The following is a 23,883-nucleotide window of genomic DNA, read 5'->3' on the forward strand; positions in this document are numbered from 1 at the left end:
ACCTTCCTTCCTAGATGTTTTTCTCATCTTATTCTCTATAATTCAGTAAGTGACCACCAACCAGGCCAGAAACCAGAATTCATCCTGGTTCCTCTAATTCATGAACACAGAAGCTCACCGATTTGAATCCTTAGCTCTTTTTCAAATATGCCCCCTTCTCCTCCGTTTCTAATATTACTCTAGTTTAGGTCTTTATCAGGCAAGATCCTCCTGTCTGGCGCATTGCAGTATCTTCCTACATGGTCTTCATGTTATCATTTTAACGCCTCTGGTAAAGTCAATGTTGGGTTTAGGGACAATTTAGTCACTTGATGAAATAGGTAAGAGAAGAGAAGAAGGAGGAGGAAGAAAGGAATTAAGGAAGAAAGAAAAAGAAATAAAAGAGGTGATAAAAGAAACCTAGTCAGGCATATATTAAAACTCCTTAGGTTGATGATGTCATAGTTTAATTTGTGAAAGGGAAAAACTGAAAATACTATGTTTGAACTCATAGACTGTCTTAACAGAAAGAAAACTGTCACACAGAGACAAACCTTGTGGTCCACTTTCCAACCAGTTTCTGACATAAGGCCTCCCTATAAAGAGCAACTAGAGAAGACAGATAAACTCGCCCTCCTCCCAAAACAAGAACAACAAACCTTCAACAGTATTGCTGAAGTGATCTTACTAATATTATAGTACTCCTTTGCTTAACCGCCCCCCGGCCCCCATGGACACCAAATCCTTAAATTGGCCCACAAAGCTGTGCTTGGCTGGACTCTCATGTGTTCATTCAACAGATATATATGACATGCCTTTAACATGTTAGGTTTGTAGCTATACCTCTCCCCTCCCCCTCTTCAGGCTTTATGCCATTCCTACTCCCAGACCGCTATGGCTCCTTGCGCATGCACCCTTCTTATTCCTGCCGTTTTGGTTGGTCTTCCTTTGCTTTTTTTTTTTTTTTTTTTTTTTTTTGCGGTACGCGGGCCTCTGTTGCAGCCTCTCCCGTTGCGCAGCACAGGCTCTGGATGCACAGGCTCTGGATGCGCAGGCTCAGGGGCCATGGCTCACGGGCCCAGCCGCTCCGCAGCATGTGGGATCTTCCCGGACCAGGGCACGAACCCATGTCCCCTGCATCGGCAGGCGGACTCTCAACCACTGCGCCACCAGGGAAGCCCTTCCTCTGCTTTTTTGCCTACTAACTTTTTCCTACTCACTCCTCAAGGTTCTGGTTAGAAACCACCCTCCTCCAGGCAGTCCTGGACCCCTGGACTGGACTAAGGGCTTCCCAAACACCCTGCACATATCTATTATCTTCTGTGCAAACAATATTGATATTATCTGTTTGTGAGTCCATCTCCCTGTAACCTTTTTTTTTTTTAACATCTTTATTGGAGTATAATTGCTTTACAATGGTGTGTTAGTTTCTGCTTTATAACAAAGTGAATCAGTTATACATATACATATGTCCCCATATCTCTTCCCTCTTGCATCCCTCCCTCCCACCCTCCCTTTCCCACCCTGCTAGGTGGTCACAAAGCACCGAGCTGATCTCCCTGTGTTATGCGGCTGCTTCCCAGTAGCTATCTGTTTTACGTTTGGTAGTGTATATATGTCCATGCCACTCTCTCACTTTGTCCCAGTTTACCCTTCCCCCTCCCCATATCCTCAAGTCCATTCTCTAGTAGGTCTGTGTCTTTGTTCCCATCTTGCCCCTAGGTTCTTCATGACCTTTTTTTTTTCCCCTTAGATTCCATATATATGTGTTAGCATACGGTATCTGTTTTTCTCTTTCTGACTTACTTCACTCTGTATGACAGACCCTAGGTCCATCCACCTCACTACAAATAACTCAATTTCGTTTCTTTTTATGGCTGAGTAATATTCCACTGTATATATGTGCTACATCTTCTTTATCCATTCATCTGTCTATGAACACTTAGATTGCTTCCATGTCCTGGCTATTGTAAATAGAGCTGCAATGAACATTTTGGTACATGACTCTTTTCGAATTATGGTTTTCTCAGGGTGTATGCCCAGTAGGGGGATTGCTGGGTCATATGGTAGCTCTATTTTTCGTTTTTTAAGGAACCACCATACTGTTCTCCATAGTGGCTATATCAATTTACATTCCCGCCAACAGTGCAAGAGTGTTCCCTTTTCTCCACACCCTCTCCAGCATTTATTGTTTCTAGATTTTTTGATGATGACCATTCTGACTGGTGTGAGATGATATCTCATTGTAGTTTTGACTTGCATTCCTCTAATGATTAATGATGTTGAGCATTCTTTCATGTGTTTGTTGGCAATCTATAACCTTCTTGAGAAAGAAAAGAATTGTGTCTTAAAAGACACTATAATATAGTGATTTAAAGCCCAGACTCTGAGGACTTATTGTCTGAGTTTACATCCCAGCTCTACCACTTACTACCTGGATAATTCTTGGGAGGCACTTAGCCTTTTGCTATCTTGTTTCTGCATCCTTTAAGTGGGGATGGTAAAAACAGGTATAGACACTACAGATTCGTTATGAAGATTAAGTGAGTTAATACATATAATATACTTAAAACAGTGCCTAGCACCTGAAAGAAAGATAGCAAACATGAACTATTCTTATTATTGTTATGATGATGATGAGTCATCAAGTACAGCGTCTAATGCTTAATAAATATTTGTTGACTCGAATTCCTTTTTCTTTCTTTTTTTACTTTATGTCACAACCTTCCATTCTTTTGCCAATTTCTGCAGTTCTCTAAGTCACAGGTTATCTTTAACCTTTGAAAGTTGGGATTTCCCACTCGCACTCCCTCTGACCTGGAGAGGGTCGAAGATCCAAGGATACACTTCTATTTGCTGTATCAGCACTGGTGAATGTTTCCTTGGCTGATTGCAATGGTTCTTTCCTAGCTCCAGCCAAGTAGAGGCAATATCTATCAGTCATTACTACTTCCTCTGCCCATATCCTGAGCAAAACAGATGGGGGAATTCTTTCATATATCCAGAGGAGTCCTAGAGGTAAACAGTCAAATTTGAATGCCTAATTGCTCACCATGATTCAAAGAAAATGTAGCAATGAGAAAGCATGTGAGCCCCTTGTCATAAAAACAGCTCTCTGATTGAGGAAGGGAGTGTCCCCTAAGAGCTAGAACCAGCCAAGAACCAGAAATAATGAGCTTGTTTCTTAGCTATCCCTCTGGCTTCCTGTATAAAAATAAAAGGAGGTTAATCACGTTTGCACCTTAATCCCCGCCAATGTGGCTGCTCCAGTTGCCTTTCTCTCCTTCTCCTCCTCCTTTTTAATTCCTTGAGTTTCCCTGGAGTTTCCTGCCGTGGCGGTCTTGACTTCTGACTTGATTCTTATTTTTAAAAGGCTCACATGATCCCTTTGTTACAAGGGGTTACTGCTTTTCTCCAGTAATAGAGAGGAAAAGGCTCTGCCTTGGTCTTTTGTCCCAAATTCCTCCTTACTGTCTATGTGCATGAAGTACTGATGCAGTGTAGCCTTTGGGCTTGGCTGGTAGCTGAGAATCCCTACATAATATCTTTTGTAGGATGCCAAATAGAGAAGACCTCCTGTTCTCTTGGCGTTCCTGAGGTGAGTATGGCATCTGAAAGCCTGGTTTTACTCTGAAAAATGTCCTCCACTCTTTTCTTGGCCCTTTAGAAAACATGTCTATTTATACAATTCCAACAAAATGATTTGGTTATGTAAAAAAAAAAAATATGATAAAATAAAAACGCTCCCGGACAACAATAACCTATCTCAAAACAAAAGCAAATACAAATAGTAACGTCCCTTGTTATTATGTAGAAGGACTGAGCTTCATACAGATTCAGCCAGGAACGGCCTGCGATTACTTTAATGCAGTGCTTCTCAGTGGTTTGAGCTTGCTGAGTCCTCGCCTTCTAAGGGCCCTCCCTTCTCCTCCCTTCCCTTTGCCAGATATTGAGACAGCCCAACAGAATTCCACAAATTTCCAGATGCCATCCTCCATCCCAGGGACAGTACCACATGCCCTCCAAACACTCAACTGAACATTCTGCACTAAAGAATGCAAGCAAACAAAAACTTTATATTAAATTTCCATAGGCTTTAAACCTTCTCACCATGTTCTTACATGTAGGCATTTATGGTAGACACCAGTTCTACTGGTCACTGGCATGCAGAGATCACCCTTCCTGAGGACCACCTGCCCTTGCCCTTCACTGAGTAGTCCCTCCCAGTCCAATCCAAGCTTGACCAATCAGCCTCTCTCCTCCTAGAACTGATCACTCAGAACTTGAAGTTGTCCATGAATGGCGGCTCCCACTGCTGAGGACACTGAATTGTCATAGTCCTTGCCTTTCCCAAGGTGTGTTGACTCTCCATTTCATTGGATTAATCTCTCCAATATTCTTCCCTCCAATTATCCTTTTTCTCGTGCCAACCACAACTGGTTTGTGCTAGCAGCCAAAAATTCTTAGCTAATTTATCACTTTAATCCCCATTTTCCTGTTGTGATTAAGTGGTTGTTGAGGAAGCTACTCACACTGATGAGGAAACCACCAGTGGGTTGAGATATCCTTAAGTGAGATGACCAAGCACTGATCCCTCCCTCAGCAGCATCCATGGCTGACATGCTTAGCAGGGATGAGAATAGCCAAACCATGGTCCTTCTTCTTCAACTCTGGAAAAGTCCACCCTGATTGTGAGCCAGAAAAAAAAAAATTGCCTTTGCTCATAAATTGGCAAAATACACCCCTTGCTACAAGGGACAAGATTGCTTCTCGGGGGGGCCTTTTGGATAACTTCCCCTAAATTTCCCTGCATCATTTTGTCTTTCTGTCATCCCTGCAGCCCACACAAACATTGTACAGGCCTCAAAGATACTATGATTAGCTGGTTCTTTTTTAGTTCATTAGCCCTTCTGATATATTAGTAGATTATCATAAGCAGTTGCAGTATGTCATAAAATCTGTTTGGTATTAAGTTGATACATCATGTGTTTTTCTCCATCAGCTAAATAGTTTCCTTCAAATCTGGACCAGATGAGCACCCTGGGACTTGCATGAGCTCATGTGTATGTCTGCATGGAATGCAGTACTGGGTCCCATTGGACGTGTGGAGCATGTTTTTGGCCCAAATGGAAACATCCTTAGGCACTGATGCCTCAATTAGGGAAAAGATAAAGACACAAGATCAGATATGGCATCTGTAAAACGTTAATGTCCTGGTGATGCTCTCTTTTTAAGTCTATTTTTCGGTTCTGTTTGCTGGCTAGTTTAGGCAAAGTTGTGGTGTGCATGGAACTGCCTTTATTCAGCGCCCTTTGGGGACAGCATCCCACCTCTGCCCCTGCTGAGTGTGCCTTTTTGCTGCCTCAAGCTCACTAAAGCCCCACTGAGTACTCCCACTCACTTATGCCATACATCTCTTTTGAGCACCTATTATATCCTAGGTTTAGGGGAAAGAGAAGAATAAGAACAGCTTCACTTCCAAGATGTAGAGGAGGGCACAAAAATGTGAACAGTTGTCTTAACGGCAGGATAAACGTATGATCAGGTGCTGTTGGATCAGGTGAAGGGTCCAAGCTAGTCTGAGGGAGGGCGTGTGGGTTAGGGAAGGCTTTCTGGAGGAACAACCTGGGAGCAGAACCCTGAAGAACACCCAGGAATTAGGGCTGCTGCTGGCTCAGCAAGCACCTTTGGGTGAACAAGAGAAAAGCACCTCTTCTGCCAAGAGGCGTCTCTTGAAGGGCACACAGCTTGGCGGGCCAAGTGTGAGCTGGATTTAATACCTACTCACCCTCTCAGCTAGGTTCCCTTGTGATGTCAGCAACCTGTGCAGCCTTCCAGGAGCCCTTGAGGGGAACCCGTGTGTATCAGTTTCCTAGGGCTGCTGTAACAAATTGCCACAAACTGGGTGGCTTGAAATAAGTAGAAATTTGTTCTCTCACAGTTCTGGAGGCCAGGTGCCCCAAATTAAGGTGTTGCCAGGGCCACCCTCCCTCTAGAGGCCCTAGGAGAGAATCCTTCCCTGCCTCTTCCAGCTCCTGGTGGCTCCACACATTCCTTGGCTTGTGGCTACATCACTCTAGTCTCTGCCTCTGTCTTCAAATGGCCTTCTCCTCTGTGTCTTTGTGTCAAATCTTCCTCTGCCTTTCTCTTCTAAGGACAACTGCCATTGGATTCAGGCCCACCCAGGTAATCCAGGATGATCTCATCTTGAGATCCTGAAGTTACTTATAACTGAAAGACCCTATTTCCAAAACAGGTCACATTCTTAGGTCCTGGAAGTTAGGACATGGACATATCTTTCTGGGGTTCGCTATTCAACCCACTACACCACCTTAAGAAGGGAAGGAAGTAGTTTTCAGACAGAAGGAGCAGAGTATGTAAGGTAAGGAGGTGTTGCAGGGCATTCTGGGTTCTGAGAATGGCAAGGACGACAGGATACAGGGTTGGGGGCAAGTGGTGAGAGCTGAAGCTGGGCTGGGGAGCAAGGAGCTGGTCACAGAGGACCTGGTGTGCTGGCCAGCAGCCTTGGACTATGCCCTGCAGGCCATGAGTAGGCTTTGCATGGACTTAATTTTAACTTAGAAAGATCACTTGGGCCTTAATTTTAACTCAGAAAGATCACCTGGGCTGAAGTTCAGAGAACAGATCAGAGGTGAAGAAATTCCTCTCAGAGGATATTGCTGCTGCTCTTTGGGTGAGGAATTTGGTGGCCTGATCTTTGGAGAAGAGGAAGTGACCTCGTGATGCTGAGGAGAGGGGACCCAAACACAGCGATTGGTGACTAGTATGAGCTGAGCGGGGAGGAAGGAAGAATCTGGACTGATCCTGAGGTTTTTGTCAACATTCCAGCCCCGGCACTGCACCTACCCTGTCATCCACATTCACATGACACCGGACATATTAGCAGGGCTCTGTATACACAGCCATTTGCACTTTAGAACTTGAACATGCATTTTTAAGAAATTGCACTTGGACTCAAAAGACCATCCCACTGTACTGGGTTGAATAGTAGCCCCACCCCCCAAATTTATGTCCACCCAGAACCAGCATATGAGACCTTGTTTGAAGAAGGGTCTTTGCAGATGTAATCAGGTTCAGTCATACTGGATTATTGTGAACCCTAATCCCATGACTGGTGTACATCTAAGAAGAGGAAAATTTGGACACAGGCACACAGGGAGAACACCATGTGATGACAGAGGCCGGGACTGGAGTGATGAGTCTACAAGCCAAAGCTGGTCAAAAATTGCTGGCAACCAGCATAAGCTAGTGGGAGGCAAGGAAGGATTCTCCCCTAGAGCCTTCAGAGGGGGTGTGGTCCTGCTGACATCTTGATTTTATACTTCTGACCTCCAGAATGGTGATAGAATGAATTTCTGCTGTCTTAAGCCACCCAGTTTGTGGAAATTTGTTATGACAGACCTAGGAAACTAATACATCCCAGAAGGTGGGATTTCCAGACACGTGGACAGTCATGGGGAATGATGTTTCTGGGAGCTTCGATGTGGTGCAGAGAAAAGCACATGGACCTTGGCATTAGGTCATAACCAGACCTATCACTGTGCCATGAGTCTCAGAAAGACTTTCACCTCAGAGGAATCTTGTGAGGATTAGATGAGAAGACAAGTGTAGATGTCTGTTGAAACCCTGTAGGATGGTTAAAAAACTGGGCAGGGTGGTGGTGGTGAGAAACAGTAAATTGTGGGGATGATTTGTGGATATTGCATACTATAGATTGGAATTAAGGGAGGCTAAGTGTGTGTGTGTGTGTGTGTGTGTGTGTGTGCGTGTGTGTGTGTAGGCACCTATACCTACACATTCACTATAATATACAGTCCATAATGTAGTAAGAAGAAAAGTAGCTGGGCATAATCTACTCCCATTAAAAAAAATAAACATATATCCGTGCTTGTGTGTGTATGTACGTTTCTGTGAGCATGGAGAAAGCAGTGAAAAGACACACAGCCAACCAATAAAGGTTGTTCCCTCAAGGGAAGGTGATAAACTTTTAAAAGGAGAACATCCGTAGTGGGGCGCATATACCACTCCTCCAACCTCCACACACATATACATGCAAAGCTAGTTTTGTTCATTATCTTAATTATCCCATTGCTTTTTCATGCCACTTTGCTTCCCAGTCTACAGTCCCATATCTTGGCAGTCAAATGTAACAGCTTCTTTTATTTAAAAGAAGCCTTTTCTTAAAACTCCATCAGTCCAGAGTGTAAGCTCATTGTTGTCCTTTTTCTCCCCTCTCAGGAGCTCCCTCTGCCCTCCTTCTTTCCCCTGGTGACCTCCAGGTGGGACGGAATGGGGTGGTCTTTCCTGGTCCTATCCCATCCCTGGGCATCTGGCACAAATGCTTGTTGGGATGTAGCTCAATCATCTCGTTTCTTGATTTGGGGACTTCCCACTGCAGAAGTCCACGGGCCTCTGTCTTCCCTCATTATTGAGATTCCTGCACTCAGAGGCCTTCTGGTGCCGATATCTCCAGGCCTCTTCTGGTCTGTCTGTATAGCCACATCCCCTCCATGAAGTCACACAGAAACTGCAATGCAGCAAGCTGTGGGAACTGGGTGCTTCCTCCATCTGTGCATGTATCCACTTCTGTCAGCCTTCTTTAAACCATCACCTGGGCAGCACCTTTCGCTTGGGCACCGTGAAAAACACGGGGCTTCCTCATGAGATTTCCAGTCGTCTTGAGCTGTAGCCTGAGGGATGAGCAACAGGCCCCTCACACTTGGAGTTCCCAGTAGGTCTGGGTTTTCTAACTCCTCGTACTTCCTCTCCACCTAGGTTTCTACCTTAAGGTGGGGATCCAGACAGAGCCCCCCATCTGTCCTCTGGCCTTCTTCCTCCTTTCATTCCTTCTTACCTCTCCTGGGAGTGGGAGAGCTCTCTCTCTTGCCTTTCTGTCCTTCTGTCCTGCTTTTATCCCGTTACCCCTTTATCCTCCTTTTCTTCTGCTTTATGTTATTTGCCCTCCTTTTCCTGAGGCAAAAAATGAGGAAGGGCTGCAGGAAGAGAAAGGAGACCATCAAAAGTGGAAAATACATTGGCAAGATTTTCCTAAACAGTATCCCTTCTTTATATCCATCTGGAATTCTTTTATTAATAATTGTAGTGGATTGAATGGTGGCCCCCCCCAAAAGATATGTCTGCACCCTAATCCCTGGTACCTTTGAATGTGACCTTATCTGTAAAAGGGTAATCGCAGATGTAATTAAGTAAAGGATCTCAAGATGTGAGCATCTTGGATTGTGCAGGTGGGCCCTAAATCCAATGACAGGTGTCCTTATGTGAGACACAGAGGAGGAAGAGCAGAAGGCCATGTGAAGGTGGAGACAGTGATTGGAGTGATGCAGCTACAAGCCAAGGAACACCAAGGATTTCCTTGGAGTCACAGGAACTGGAAGAGGTAAGGAAGAGTTCTTCCCGAGAGTCTCCAGAGGGAGCACAGCCCTGCTGACCCCTTGATTTTGGTCGTTTGACCTCCAGAACAATGAGGGAATAATATTCTGCTGTTCTGAGCCACCAAATTTGGAATAATTTGTATGGCAGCCCTAAGAAAATAATATAGATTGATAATGAGCATGAAGTAATTTTGACGTTAAAATAAGACGAAAAAGGCAAATGCACAGCTCCTATAGAGGACTTGGCATATGGGAACTCTCTTCTAGTAGCTATTCTTGTTTAAATGGGAGCCAGCAGCCTTTTCCTGTACCTCCAGAGACCAAGCTGTCTTGACCTTCTTAGCAAGTTTGCAAATCCTCCACCTGTTCTCTTTGCTAATATAGCTCTTCTTTCTGTCATGCCAGTGTACACCCGAGACACTGACGGAGTTCAGAATCGCTGTCTCTATATACTGATCGTGCAATAAAAATGGCAAGCTGATTAGTCAGCCGGAGAGGAGAAACCTTTTTCCCATTATGAGCATGATCTAATGCTGTAATCACCTAGTCTGCAGCCGGCAGCCAAGTGCTTGTGGTCAGGCTGAGGCCTCACAACAGGTGAACCCTGTTAAAAGGCATCCTGCTACATGGTTTCAGCTGTCCTGTAGACCAGCCTAAGTCTCATTCCCTGAAACATAATAACTACATAGAACTCATGCGTCCCTGAGGTTATTACAACCTCCAGGGTCATCCTTTAAAAAAAAAAAAAGCAAATAAAATAACTCCAGCTTCCAAACCGTAAGACTCCAGGAAATCCAGGGCTCTTCCAAGGACTGTGGATGTAGTCTTAGTGGTTACTTATTCTCCATCTGAATGGTGTCCCTGACCCCAAAATATATGCAGTGCCTTCCTTTATCCCCAAGGCATTGCTTTCTGGCTTGACTTAAAGTTTGAAGGAATTTCAGTGCACAGAAGGGACATTTAAGCTCAGAACTGGCCATCACTACACCCAAGATCCTGGGCCATATCCTATGCTGTGCAGTCCCTACTGGACTTCCCTGACCTTTAGGCTCCCAACATACTGCTGAGTACAGCCCTGTTCCTGCCTCACCTCCACACAGGGGCTCACTTTGACTGTGTCTTTCATCCCCAATCGTGAGCCCCAATATCCTCTTCCCTCCATCCCACAAGAGGAAGCCCCAAATCCATTCATATCAGAACAATTCTCCACTCTTTTCCTTTGGTATACACAGAACTTGAGTCTCCTTGTCTAGGCTTTCCCGGTCCAGAATGGAATTTCCTTTTGTACAGATAAAAGCCCAGTTAAGGGCTTTTTCCCTACAAGAAAGCCTTGGCCCTCACAGACCAATTTGGGTTTCCATTTTTAGCAGCACAAAGAACTGGCAGAAGCTTCGAAATTACAATCCTTCCTTAAAGGCTCTTCAGAGCCTAGATCAAATTCTCAGACAGAATTAAAGTCCACATGTGTACTGAATTCCCCTTCCTTTTCCTCCAGCCCACAGGGAACTTGGTCTTTATGAAGTGGAAGGGACATTTCTTCTTCTTTCTTCCATGTACCAGCACTGCGTGGCTTGGAAGAAGATTAACTTGTCTGAGCCTCAGACTCTCTATCTGTAAAATAGGATTAATAATACCTTTTGCACAGGGTTATTGTTAAGAAGACTTAAAGAAAGAACTTAAGAAAACTTTTTAGCATGGTAACCGGCACATGAAAAAATATTCAAGAAACCCTAGGCTCTACTTCTCCCTCTCTTTATATGATTAAGCAATGGTTTGCTTTTTTTGTCTTACACGTTTATTGTAATATAGTGCTAAGGATGATATAAAGTTTCAGAAACTAGTTAACAAGGGAATTCCTTGGTGGTCCAGTGGTTAAGACTCCACACTTCCAATGCAGAGGGCAGGGGTTCCATCCCTGGTTGGGGAACTAAGATCCCGCATGCCTCATGGACCCAAAGGAAAAAAAAAAACAACTGAAAAAACTAGTTAACAAAGATACACTAAGCCCCAGGAGAAGCAAAAATGCCCTGCTTTATTGAACATCCTTTTAGGTATGTCTTTGCACCTGTCAAGTAATTATTGAAGATTAATTCCTAGATGTAGAACTGGTGGACAAAGCGTATGTACATTTTTAGGACTTTTACATGCCCCTGAATTGCCCTCCAGAAAGTCTGTACCAATTTACATTCCCCACAGCACTGTGTCAAAGTGCTTGAAATCTTGAGTTTTTCTTAAAATCTATTAATTTGATGGGTGAAAAATGCTTCTGTCTCACTGTGGTTGTCGAATTGATTTTCAGACCTGGAAAACAAGGATTCAACTCAAGTCCAACTCATGTATTTTAAAGACGAAGATCCTAAGATTTAGAAAGATTAAGTGACTTGGCCAATTCATCTAATTAGTGGGACAGCCGAAATTCATGTCCGGTGTTTCCTGACTCTGGAATTCTTCCCATAATAGCACTCCGGAGAGGGAGAGCTAGGCTGGTGTGAAACCACTCAGGGCCTACTTAATAACAAGGTTCAGTTAGACCAGAGCGAATGTGTGGTAGAGGAAAGAGTCATTGAAGGGAACGTTAATTAGTGTCTCGCTAATCCATCACCAGAAAATGAAGACCAGCACTCTCTATGTTAGCGCCACCTACTGGTGAAAATATAAGCTTGCACAGGAGTGTTCTCTAAAGTTGAAGGTAGAATGCGGGAAATCACTGGGAGAATTGGACCGTTTTAAATTGTTTTATTCTAGGAAGAAGTAGAAAGAAAAAGAATTCAGTATGGAGTCACTGAGTCATGAGCCATCGGACTCGAACTGCTGCGGTCTCCTGAATTGCTGTGAATGAAGTTCCAGTTTCCTGCGGCGGCACAGTTTCCTGTTCTTCCTATTGTGTATACAGAGGGTGACTGTCTTCATTTTTCTGTAACCTAATCTCTAGTTTAAGCCCGGTTCTGCTAGTGGCAGAAACTTAATATCTAGGGAATTCCAGAGTAAAATCTCTCACTTTGGTGTTTACTCACTTTTTTCTGGTTTGAGTGGCTTAATTCAACATTTCATTCCCTTTCCCTCTTCTTGGGGTTGCAGCTAAGATCCTGGAAGCTTAGGATTGTTCAGGTGTAGAAACTTGGTGCTGGGGTGGGTGAGGAAGGGATGGGGGTTGTCAGTCCATGGGCATCTTTAGTCTGTTGCAGGCCTGGTCTTTGGCCATTGGCATCTATTCATACTGGCACCCAATGACCATCCTTGGTATCCTGGGTTCGGTTGTTAAAAAGTCTTCCATGTCAAATGTATCCCCCTCATCCCAACTCCAAGCCCTGCTCAGGCCTGCTGATCCTGTTAGCCATTTTGTGCCCATTTGGGGGAGGGTGGGGAGCAAGGGAAACTTTTAGATGCTCCTACATATTTCTGGTTGTGGGACAATCAGAGGACTTTCTCAGGGCCCCTCTGCCTGTGTGGCCCTGTTGCTCTGTCTTCTCTATTATGTTGTAGCATATAGAACATGGGTTGGCAAACTATGTCCTGTAAAGACCAGGTGGTAAACATTTTAGGCAAGTCCTCACACAACTCTGCCGTTGTCACACAAAAGCAGCCACAGACACTTTGTGAATGAGTGAGCATGGCTCTGTGTCAATAAAACTTTATTGAGCTTATCCCCCCCTAATGACAGGCATCTCCCAGAGAGCAAGGCACAAACCCTCTCAGGTCTTGGTGCCCCCTAAATCTATCTCAGGGATTTATTATTCACCACCCCCAAAATCACAAGATGGGAGAGGAGTCAAGGGAAAGGGCCCCTCAGGGATTCGTCAGCCTCTAGGCTTCCTTCGCCTCTCTCTCTAGCCAGAGCAACTATCCTCTCCTCTCTTTCCATTCTCTTGTGTGTAGTATAAACTTTATGTCATGCTTTCTAGGGGGTTAGCCTTTAGATTCCATCACATTTAGCTCTGCAAATCACAAAACTTTGCACTGGAAGCTCTAAACTCTGTAATAAGAGTCAAGAGGCTATGTGGCTTCACATCAAGAACTTGTTCTGGAGGGCTTCCCTGGTGGCGCAGTGGTTGAGAGTCCGCCTGCCAATTCAGGGGACGCGGGTTCATGCCCCGGTCTGGGAAGATCCCACCGCGGAGCAGCTGGGCCCATGAGCCATGGCTGCTGAGCCTGCGCGTCCGGAGCCTGTGCTCCGCAAGGGGAGAGGCCACAACAGTGAGAGGCCCGCGTACCGCAAAAAAAAAAAAAAAAAAAAAAAAAGAACTTGTTCTGTTTTCCATGCTCTTCATAATCCTTCCTTTTCTGGGAGCAGTCAATACCTCAAGTGACTGGACATAATGGTAAACAATGTCCTCTCAACTCCTCCTATGTCTGGGCCTTGACCGAATCCAACCCATACTCTAAGGGCAGCCAAAAATAAATTTCCTGGCCAGAGGCTGTTCATCTGGGTTTATCTTATGAGGAACCGAGAAGAATAAGGTTGACCTGAGATTCACACACATGAAATAGATGCTTTCAAGGCAAAACTGTTTACAGCAGAGCATTTCAAACTACAGGTTGCAAACCGTTAGGACGTTAACACAGGAGCTGGCAAACCTTTTCGTAAAGGGACAAATAGTAAGTATTTTAGACTTTGTGGGTCACACTCAACATGCAACTCTTGACTTTGCTATAATAGTGTGAAAGCGATCATAGGCAATTTATAAATGAATGAGCATGGTTGGGTTCCAATAAAACTTTATTTATGGATGCTGAAATTTTAATTTCATATAAATTTTGCATGACATAAAATATCATTCTTCTTTGATCTTTTCCAGCCATTTAAAAATGTAAAAACCATTCTTTGCTCACTGGTCATATACAGAACAGGTGGCTGGGTGGATCTGGCCCTTAGGCTGTAGTTCACTGACCTTCATATTAGGGGGTCAGGAAATCAATTAAGTGAGGTTGGATCAGGACTTTTAAAATAAATTTATTTATTTATTTACTTATTTATTTTTGGCTGTGTTGGTTCTTTGTTGCTGCTCGCGGGCTTTCTCTAGTTGCAGCGAGCGGGGGCTACTCTTCGTTGTGGTGCGCGGGCTTCTCATTGCGGTGGCTTCTCTTGTTGCAGAGCATGGGCTCTAGGCGTGCGGGCTTCAGTAGTTCTGGCTCGCGGGCTCTAGAGTGCAGGCTCAGTAGTTGTGGTGCACGGGCTTAGTTGCTCTGCAGCATGTGGGATCTTCCCGGACCAGGGCTCGAACGCATGTCCCCTGAATTGGCAGGTGGATTCTTAACCACTGTGCCACCAGGGAAGTCCCAGGACTTTTTTTTAAAAAAAGAAATGGAATCTCTGGTAGAATGAAGAAGACAGAAAATGCCAACCTGCACTGTACACAGAACAAGTTTCATGAAATGTTTATTTCAGTTAATTGACATATGTACGTGTGCATTGAATTGTGACGCAAAATGTATTTCTTACTGTGGAATGTAGCTGAAGAAAGTTTGACAATCATCCCTTTTGAGAAACACGCCTGCCAGTATGACATTTTTTATCTCGGAAGAGTTATTCTTCTACTCATTCCACACCTCCAGATTTGATGTTAGCGTTGACAGATAAAACGTAGGACGGCAAGTTAAATTTAAATTTCAGATTTTAAAAAGAGAATAATTTGTTTAGTGTTATCATGTCCTATGCAATATTTGGGAAATACTTACACTGAAAATATTCATTTTTTATCTGAAATTCAAATTTAACAGGGCATCCTGTATTTTTTTTCTAAATCTGACAGCTTTATTTGGTATATTATGAATTGTTCTAATTATTACTGTAATGACCTAAAACTCAGGTAAGGGCAGTTCAGTTCAGCTGATAACTTCAGGAAAAAACCCTGATATTTAAAACCTCCTCCTGTATGCTGGCTCTGTGTTCTTTCACAATTGCATAAGCACTAACTCTCGTTACAATGCTCTAAGAAAGGGACAGCGTTGTTGTCTGCACTTTACAAATGAGGAAACTGAAATGCAGTTTGCCTACAACTATGCATGGAGCAGGGATGAAAGGATGGCTCTTTTGACTCCAATTCCTTGCAGCCTCACTAGGTTGTTCTCAGAGGCGAGCTGTCTGCAAAGGCCACTGGCAGTTCTTGGTCCCAGCAGTGCAGAGAGGAGGGCAAGGGGAAACAGTGGGAGCACTAAGGTGCAGACAATAGGGGTGATTGTGGAGAACTTAAGCATAATATAAAGCCAATGAAAGTCTGGTTTTTATTATCACTCTACAATGCCAGTGATAAAATACCCCTCTCCTCGGGGCAGGTTTCCCAGCCCTCCAACGTGTCCCTACTTGATACACAGGTGGTGCTTAGTAAATGTTACTTTCCCCTTTCTTCCTTCTCTCCATTTCTCTTTCTTTCTCTCTACTCTGGGGCTAGCAAATCAGTTTCGAACCACTTGCCAACTCTAATTGGTGATGGCATCCCGGGCTGTTGGGTTGAGAAGGATTCTGAAGTTGAGTCTTTGCTGAAAACAAAGGGTGCTTTGCTTGATCAGTGATGTCTGCCACAGGTAGGTGAATAAGGAGTGGCAGCATTGATCCCATGTGTTTGCCATCCTGTACTTAAACTCTGCAACCTCCAGACAGCAAATGACTATGCTGAGCAGCTATTAACCGTGAACCCAAAGCTTCTTCCCACTTAAGATAAGGGAAGAAGGGAAGAGGGGAAGAGGGAAAGAATTTCTGTCCATCGTTTGTATCACAGACCCCATCCAAACATTTAACTCCTGAGTGACCTGGAGCCACATGCTTTGTGTACATTGGAGGCATAAGCAGGCAGGCAGGAAGGGCACATATTTGCTTGGGGTCAACAGCCAGGGGCAAGTTAATAACTCTCTTCCCACAGACTCTCACCGCTGGAAGCTTTTGAATGCACTCTTGCATAGTGTGACCAGAGGCCTCTGCTGGCGTGTGCCTTATTGGAAGCAGTGGAGAGGAATGCCTTCTCTAATTCAGACGTGTGTATGGGCTGAAGACAGGGCTACAAAAATAGGCTAAGGCAGGAATTTCCATTCCTCTATGTCCCCAAAGCAGTTTCCTCTTGGACGCAAACCTCCACCTTCCTTAAATTGAGTAACTACTTGGAAGGCTCTCTTGGTTTTTTTATTCTAAAATTATTTTTCCAGCTGTAATTTTTCTTCAATCTGGAATTTTGCTCTTTCTGTTTCAAATTTCATTGTAAATCCAAGTTGAAAATCAGACGTATTATAAATAGCCTTTGTGTACAGCAGGCATTTGGGTGTGCCATGTTTTAACACTGAAATAGTCTCCTCTTTGGATGACTCCATAATTCCTCCACATCTCAGTTTACCTCCCTACCCCAGAGATTGGAGGTAATAATAGAAAGGCTACGGGCAGGCCTTCAGATGGAGGAGTTGATAAGTTTAAGAAAGCCTTTAAGGTCAAAGAGAAGGAATGTTCAAAGTCACAGAAAGCCATTTGGATAGCTTCTTGGCTATTTAATAGTGTTGGCGAAACCTTATTTTGTTGAGTCAGTACCTTGTGGGTCTAGAAATGACTTCTAAAACTATCTGGCCTGTTTCCTCTTGGGGAGTGGTGGTGTGAAGAAGCAACGATCCCTCGTATGTCTCACACCAACTTTGTAGTCTGTGCAGAGGTCAAGATGTTGATCACAATATGAAGAATATAACCTTTTGATGATTCTGGCATATGTAAATCTAAAAATTGCCAATTTGATCTTTCTTAACACACCAGTGAGACAAGGGTCTCCAAGGAAATGGGTCTAGACTCTGGCGCTTTGTTTTGTGTTGCTCCAGTCAGATGATTTGTTGAGTTGCTTATCATGCTTTCCCCTCTGGATTCAGTGTTATTTTCCATTGTGTCCTTAAGCCCAACTTCTAGGCCACTTAGCTGGGTCTCTTCACCAGACTTTCTGGAACCACATTAATTTCTACTTCAGAAACTTTGTTCCCACTTAGATACTCCCAACTTGTCTCCCCCTCCCCTACCCAGCCCAGCCTTCAAGGTACTATGGAAGTCAGGTCAATCAAGCCATCCTTGACTGTTTGCCCAATACCCTGTGATTTCTCCCATGTCTGAACTCCTGTTGAGAATCATTGCACTTGGTCTCTGATGATCTCCTACAGTTGTTCAATTTTTTCTTGAGGGAAAAGACATTGTTGTATGATTTTTTTCTATATTTTCCAGAATGCCTAGCCCACATTGTGTATGACTCAAGCAAAACTGGATTGATAAATGGTTGAGAAATCTTAATTGGGCCTACAGTTTATGCATCTAAGACCATGGAGCTTCTCTTTATCTTTGTGGTGTTTGACCAAAGTTCGCCCCCAGCCTCACCCAATTACAGGAAAAATAGTGTTCGAAGTAGGAAGCTAGTTCTGTGAATCCACATTTCCTTTGTTGGGCAATGATCTAGCTGCATGTGGAATAACTTTTGCTGACACATAGCGTGCTCACTCTTTCTTTCTTTTTTTTCATGTCAGAAAAAGACTATTTCCATTCAAGTCACAAGTGGTAAAGGGTGGTGGTGGTTTCTCTGTGACCTTGGGCAAGTCATTTCAGCACTGTCAGCTGCAGTTTCCTCTTCTACAAGTTTTCCAGCTCCAATGTTCAGCGATTCTATGGCTTTGTGGCTGCTCAACTCTTCTCACATCTCATTCAACATATTTGTTTATATGACAAAGGGAAGGACTCCCTAAGTTCCCTCTTCATTCTCTGCTCTGGATCTCATGTTGAAGGATGGAGGTAGTGAAGCTAATAATCAGTGGCCTGGCTGGCTCTCCCCTCCATAGTGAGTGTAGTGCCTTATAGCCCACTATCTTAAGACTCAGAGCCCACCTGGAAGATAGTGGTTTAACTCGTCCACTAGGACATCTAGTCGTTCTGTTCTGGGGAAAACTGTTCTGCTAATCTCTCTCCCTACCACTGTGTTTATTCTCCATAGTGCAGAACCTTCTGCCTGTGGTTTTACACCATGGGCCACATCAAGTCTTCTGTTAGAGCCTTTGGAAAATTCAAGACAAGTGCTAGCAACTACTAAAGGCTTCATTAGATGCCTTTTCTCTTTCTTTTATGTGGTTGATGGCAACAAGACTGTCTACCACTGCTAGCCATAATTTTATGAGTTGTTGCCTTTGGTGACATGTTTCTGCCATATCATTTTAAGGTGTCACATCTTGAGGACAGATGTTTTGGGTAAGACATGAGTTGATTTTCACTCATCAGAAGCTGGCCCTTGTGTTAAAGGGAGAGTAGAGGAAACCACTCTGTTATTAGGTTTTCAAATGAATGTTTACATCCCTATAAAGCTAGTCTGATTTCTGCCATGATTGAAGAGAGATCTAAAGTTAGAGCTAATTAAGAAATATCTATTATCTAGTAGCTGCTATGTTTCCCAAACTATTTAAGCTTATTATTTCAGACAGAGAAATTATTTTGCAGAATTTTTAGAAATCATTTGATTGCATGCACTTTGGTCTTCTAAAGGATTTGCAGCGTTTTTCCCTAAGAAGGCATTGTTCAGTGGGAAGTAACAGTGGAATTAGTCCTCCGTGTTAAGTAAATTTAGTGTGTGATTTATGTGCTTATATTTCCATGCACAGTCAGGGAAGCAATTCGCCTGTGAAAGTTACAAAATAACGTTACCCAAAAAGAAAAAAAGAAAGGAAAATCAGAGTTTCAGAAGAAGGTAAGTTGTTTGGATTAGAACTGAAGCCACGTGGGGTCCAGAAATCTTGTCATATTTAATAAATAAATGTGCACATAAAAAAGAGAGAAAAAACCCATCCATTTAGAGTCAAAAGCATGTCAGCCTAATTATATTAGACAATGATGAGCTCAATAATTCCACTTTTGATCTATTGCTGTGTAAAGTTCATTATTATCTGTTTCAAATTATTGTTCAAGAGCCACACAACGAAAAAGCATGTAAACTTTGAAACAGGCCTTGGTGCCTTCCCCGAAAGTTTTGTGAAACACTTCGTTGGAAACATTTCTGCTGAGGCTGTGCATTGGTTGTGAGTAGGCGTAGGGGATGGGTGTCTGTGCTTCCCCTTTTCAAATCTGTTTACCTTACACACATCTCCATGGAAACAAGACCTACTTCTGAACCGACTTTAGGGTTGCCCATAAGAGGAATGAACAGAAAAATAGAGATAGCTAAAATTCTCATATGATCCAAAAAAGGTCAGTCAAGGAGAGGGAAACTACGGTGCATTGAGCCCCTCTTTGGGACTGACAATTTAAAATAAATTTTCTCATTTAACCCTGTGAGTTAAATGGCATTATCTCTGTTTTACAGACGAGGACCTTGAACTTCTTAACGTTTACTCAAATAATAAGTAACAAACGCAGATTTGAACCCAGGCCTCTCTGGTTCTGAGACCCACGCTCTTTCTGTAAAACCACATTGCCAGTAGTTTCAACCTTTCCTCCCACGTCCCTCAAGCATTTTCCAGAACTACATAAAAATGGGCCATGCTTGATGTTACCTTCTTTTGGGTAAATTAAGTGCTTGTGAGGAAAGAGGTACTAGGAAGAAAGAAATATAAGTGGCCTGGATAAGCCAAGCATGGGGTCTGCAACAGCACCAGCAGCATGTTGAACAGTTGCCCAGAATATTTCTGGAAACCTAGGTTGATCCAGTGAAGCTACATTTAGCTAATAATTCCTCTAGTAGGAGGACCTCCATTTACCAGATTGTTGGCTAAGCTCCACTTTGCAGAGAAGACAAGGTGACCGACTAGAATGAGTCCTGCAGATCTGGGTGCAAATCTTGACACCTACTTGTGGGAACCTGTGCTAGACCCTGAATAACTTCTCTGAGCTGCAGACGTAAATAGGGTGTCTTGATGGGGCAGGATCTGGCCCCCAGGTGTTTCAACCAGTGACCATAGGCAATACCCTTCACATATCCATTTATATGCATGATCTGTATCTCAGATATTTAAAAAATTCAGTTTGTAGGAAGGGTCAACAAGAGCTAGGAAGGAACTCACACTAAGGGAACTGATCTCATGCAGCGAGACGGGCCCAGAAACCAGGCCTGGGAATTGGTAAAGAGATGTGGCCTCAGTACTGTACTGCGGGCGTTATTAGAATTCAGCCCCACCAGAGATTAAAAATCTTTAGCATACATGCCATAGCACTAGAGCTTGAGTAGCTGATTGTGGGAACCCCTGACTCCCACTACAACTGAATGTAATACAAAAGGAACCTTCTCCTATTTATTTCAGGGGTGCAGGGTCTCTGGCATTGAGGTACAGGTATTTGCAGTGCTGATGGTACCCAGGCAGTAGAGACAGAGGTGGGACTGCCAGCTTGGAGTGGCTCCTCCATGGAACAGTGAGGACCTGAGGCCACAAATTCTAGCTCTGTTAGACAACCAAGTGGGATCCATGGGACACCTAAATGGCCCTGAGTCTTTCCAGAATTATATGGGTAGGGAAACCCTTTAAATATTGCACTTCCTATGGTCAGGAAAGCAAGGCTTTGGAGCCACTGAAATTTAGGTGGAGATGATGGTGAGACTGAACTACACTCAGTGGAGAAGTTACCTTTCAGGTTATTAGGATGATGAAGTGCAGTGCCAGGCACATAGTAGGCCTTTGATAAATGTTAATTTTCTTGATTTGTCTGGGGCATAAGCAGGGATTGGCAAAGTGAGCAAGTACAGGACACGGGCAGCACCTTGCAATGCTGCCCCAGATCTCAAGAGACGTTCAGCCAAAGAGAGCAGCTCTCAGGGTGCAGTCTGCAAGAAACATTAGACAGGAAAAGGAGAGAAGGCGTAAATCCAGAAATTAGCTGGGAGGATCTGGAACCACCAAGGCCAAGCCATGAAGCCTCCAACTGGAAGGGCTGAATGAGGCAGGAAGAAATCCAGAGGGGTGGGGAGACAACTCACTCAGGACCAAGTGGAGGCTAAAGCCTAATGGCTCTCTTCTCTCCTTTTAACTGTTTTGTTTTGGTTTTTTTCATATAATTTCATACTCACAGAAAAGTTACAAGAACAGTACAAAGAATGTCCATATACCTTTCACCAGTATTTCCTAAATGTTAACATTTTACCACTTTGCTTTATCTTCTATTTCTATCTCTATTTATCTCTGTACCCTCATACCTACTATATATTTTTTGAACTGTTTGAAATGCAACGCCCCTTTACATATATCAGTGTGTATTTCCTAAAAATAAGAACTTTTTCTTTATTAACCATAGTATGATCATCAAATTCAGAAAGTTAACATTCATATATCATTACCTAATGGACAGACCTTATCCAGATTTTACCAGTTGTCTCAACAATATCCTTTAAAGCAAAAGAAAATTCCAGATCATACATTGCATTCAGTGATCACATCTCTTCAGCCTCCTTGAATTTGCAACAGTTCCTTAGTCTTTGTCTTTCATGATGTTGATATTTTGAAGAAGACAGTTCAGCTATTTTATAGAATGATTTCAATGGGGGTTTGTCTGCTGTTTCCTCCTGAGCAGATTCAGTTATACATTTTTGGTGGAAATAACACAAATGTGATGCTGTGTTCTTCCCAGTGCATCATATCAGGAGGCACATGAGGTCGATTTTTTTCATAACTTATAATGTTAAACTTGCTCATTTAGTTGAGGTGGTGCCTGTTAGGTTTCTCCACTGTAGGGTTGAAATGTTTGCTTTGTCTTTCATAAGAATCTGGAGGGCAGTCACTGTGAGACTATATAAATATTCTGCTGTTTCTCAAACTTGCCCACTATTCTTACCATCCTGATGTTTTCACAGAAATCGATGATCATTGTGATGGTTGCCAAATGGCAGAACCCAGTCTCTTGACTTAACTATTTCAGTTTGATGCATGAGGACATGTCCTGTGTTGCCTCCATGCCATAGCTTACATATTTTTCTCATGTCCTGCGTAACCTCCATGTCTTAGCTTATGTATCCTTCTCATGTCCTACATAGCCTCCATGCCTTCGTTTACATGTCCTTCTCATGTCCTGCGTAGCCTCTAGGTCAGCGGTCCGCAACCTTTTTGGCACCAGGGACCAGTTTCATGGAAGACAATTTTCCCACTAACTGGGGATGGGGTGGTGGCGGGGGTGGGGATGGTTCAGGCAGTAATGTGTGCGATAGGGAGTGATGGGGAGCAGCAGATGGAGCGTCACTCGCTTGCTGTTCACCTCTTACTGTGCAGCCCAGTTCCTAACAGACTGCGGATCAGTACTGGTCCCCAGCTAGGGGGTTGGGGACCCCTGCTCTACGCTTTAGTTTTTGTGCGCTTCTCATGTCCTGCATAGCCCCCATGCCTTAGCTTACATAGTCTTCTCATATCCTGCATAGCCTCCATGCCTTAGCTAGTGTGCTTCTTTCCTGAAATGCACTCCTACCCCTTGTACCTCAATATTTACCAATAATTTCTTTCAAGACCCAACTCAAGATTCATCTCCAAGGACTTTTTCCATGATTCACTGCAACCTATAGTGACCATTCTCTTGCTTTATTTTCCATTCCTGCCTTTAGATGTTTCTTAGTTTTTAGGTATTTCTTGAAGCCTTGACTTTTCCTTACAACATGACTAGGGCTACATCATCTTTTATAACATGTTTTTCAAACTATCTGTCATGAAGGGCCAGTTTTTGAAAATTTCCAAAATATTGAGGAAGAATCTGTTGTCCTACTGTGTGTGACCCACCATCCAAGTTCAACAGCACCCAAAGTGGTCCCTACTGCCCTGTTCACTGAGACAGGCCCATTGATCATGTTCTTGAATGTCATGGCAACATCAAATTACCCTAAAAGTTTCGAGACTTAATATAAGCTGGTAATGTTTTGTACTTAACATTTCTGTATTTGACATGGGCTGGTAATATTTTGAGTAGCATGATTTAGGGCATCTCCTCCTCTTCCCCACACCCACCCCTACTCCTAGACCCAGGAGAGCTGTATGATGGTAATTAGGTGAGAGATAAAATCCTTTCCCTTGATTGCCTCCATTCCATTTGATTTCGATCAAAATTCCTCTTTGTGACATAAGTACCACTAGAAAGACCTGAGACTTCATTGGTGAAGAAACAATGAACAGCTGCTCCTAAGGAAGAATGAGAAACATGAAGGGGACATTAGGATTAAGGGAAGTCACTCTTAACAGAACAATATTTTAAAGGAATAAGGAGATCTGCATTTGTTAGAATAATTCAGTCTACAACAATCAAATCAATGAAATAACTAACTCTTCTACCCTATTTCTCTTGGTAAAAACAGAGCTCTTCATCTGAGATCTCCAATATTAATATAAGAATGGTATTTTAAAGAAGTGCTTATTGGTTCTCTATTAGATGTCACTCAGGGACTGCAGTCAGTAGGTGCTGGGGAAAGGGAGGGAAGCAGAACAGAGTCCCTGCCCTCGTGTTGCTGATATTCCACTGGGGAGGCAGTGATAAGGCTGACAGAGGAATAAAACAAGGAGCCCTGAGATTATATTATATAAATAGCCCTGAGCTATTTGG

The sequence above is a fragment of the Mesoplodon bidens genome (assembly GCF_964165515.1).
Source record: "Mesoplodon bidens genome assembly, chromosome: 1".
Lineage (NCBI taxonomy): Eukaryota > Metazoa > Chordata > Mammalia > Artiodactyla > Ziphiidae > Mesoplodon > Mesoplodon bidens.